Source organism: Miscanthus floridulus, chromosome 6 (genome assembly GCF_019320115.1).
Source record: "Miscanthus floridulus cultivar M001 chromosome 6, ASM1932011v1, whole genome shotgun sequence".
Lineage (NCBI taxonomy): Eukaryota > Viridiplantae > Streptophyta > Magnoliopsida > Poales > Poaceae > Miscanthus > Miscanthus floridulus.
The window spans coordinates 96,903,230-96,905,221 of NC_089585.1; the positions used below are offsets into that span (position 1 = coordinate 96,903,230).

The 1,992-nt window shown below is 43.6% G+C and overlaps 1 long non-coding RNA gene across 1 annotated transcript; it reads right to left on the reverse strand.

Annotated features, from left to right (window-relative positions):
- Window positions 1-770: 770 nt before the first annotated feature.
- On the reverse strand, window positions 771-1,530 carry LOC136458723 (uncharacterized). Its single transcript, XR_010760043.1, has 3 exons — window positions 1,396-1,530; window positions 996-1,312; window positions 771-910 (listed from the first exon to the last, which is right to left on the reverse strand). It is a non-coding gene; the product is annotated as an uncharacterized lncRNA (long non-coding RNA).
- Between the last annotated feature and the right edge of the window lie 462 nt (window positions 1,531-1,992).

Genomic DNA, 1,992 nt, shown 5'->3' on the forward strand with positions numbered 1-1,992 from the left:
TATGGAGAAGGTGCAACACAATTTGCTATGTGGCCACACTACTAGGATGACTTTATCTTTTTCACATACCACATCTATGTGTTTGTTGTTTGGTTTAATTACCTAAGGCATGTTAGGTTTAGTCGAAGGAAACTCTGTACCCGGGTTCGGTACATGTAGTCACATGCCATTTCATGTGTTTCGTGTGTTGATTTATATAATGTCGTACGTCGTTAGTTTTTTTGCAGCAAGTATTCACATTGTAATACGTCTGTATCATTAAGCGAAATATTAAGACCATAAATAATGAAAACAGCCACATAATGAAAAGGTCAATACTATGCCACATTAAACAATATATTAATACTAGAAGTACGTGCCGACAGTAGACATAGGGGCAAATGCACTTTTAAATCCTCAGTCTGAAACGTACTGAGTAAGCAACTTATCATCTGAGTACCAGTCCTCTACCACAACCCTGTTGCTGTGGCTAGGCTCACATGCATTGCTCTGACCTGCCTGTCGCCTGTAGTAAGAGGCCTTCGCTTCATCTACGACCGCTACGGCCTAAGTGAAGAACACGTCGTCATCCTCCTCCGCCTGTAAGCCCACCTCTGCTAGAGCGATGAGCTCGCTCAGTCTGTCAGTGTCGTCCTAGCCTCCTTCGCCTGCATGCTCGTCTCTGCTAGAGCGATGAGCTCGCTCAGTCTGCCAGTGTCATCCTTAGCCTCCTGTGTCTGCATACCCGCCTCTGCTAGAGCAATGAGCTCACTTAGTTTGCCAGTGTCGTCCTCATCCTCGTCCCACTCATCAGACAACATAATCAGTGATTGAACAGTGCGACCAGCTCGCGATCTATGCTCATCTAACTTTTTCTCCTCATACCTTGCACGAGCCACCTCTGCGGCATGTTCCTCGCTGCAACCAATCCCTTCATGTATAAAATGCAATCAGTTAGCAACGCGATTATATTATTTTTAAAATCAGGCAACGAAAAAAGACTTTCAAGCACTCACTGGCACATAATGTAGCAACATGCTCGTTCAAGACCTGCATATGTACTCTTGTCTCCTTCCTTGCCTCATTCCTTGCCCTCTCCTCCTCTAACTTCATCTGCCTCTCCAATCCCCATTTGTTAAGCCCAACATCGATCGGGTTGCAAATACCGCGCTGTCTAGCAAACTCACGCATCTTTTTCTTTGTGATGTTTAATGAATAGGCTAACGTAGTCAGGTCCATATCCCCTCTTCCATGCAATTAGTTGTCTCTTCTTCAGTTCATCCAAGAACTTAGCTTGACCATCATAACATTCCCACCTGCATTTTCTAGTGCTCTGTTCAAAAGAAATATTATATCATATATGTCTTAGCAAAAGAAACAAAATACGATTCCATGTTTACCACAAAAATAACGAACCTCATCATATTCAATCATATGGCTGCAATAATGGCATATTCCAAGCTCCAAAGGAACTAGGCCATAGTTGGATTTAACACCACATTCGCACATGACAGGAGGTGCTTTGTAGATTACCCTTTCTTTCTTATTTTCCTTAACCCTCCGTGGTTCTTTCGGCCATTGGTTCTTAGGACCATACAACCATTCCTTGAAATGACACTTCGCCATTGAAAACACCTAAATAATAAGACATTAGTACATGAACACATATAGCTCAAGATTTGAACACATACACTTTGCACTTACTTCATGCTTGTTTGGACACACAAACTCCAACGTATTCTCAGGGTTTATCACAGCTCGATCTTCGCAATTGCACAGAGGAGGTTCCTCAAGTCGTCTAACTGTGGCTAGGTGCTTCTCCTTAGACGTCATTGGCGGAGGGTTAGGGGGGGTGGAACCCACTGCTTGAAGTGCTCACGTGGATGTCTTCCTCTAAACCAATCGTCGAAAAGGAGGTGCCTAGGATCAAACTTATCTGCACCGTCGATCCACTGAAAGAAAAGGCACCTCTCATGGTCCTACACAACGAAATTCCAACAAAATATTAGTAGC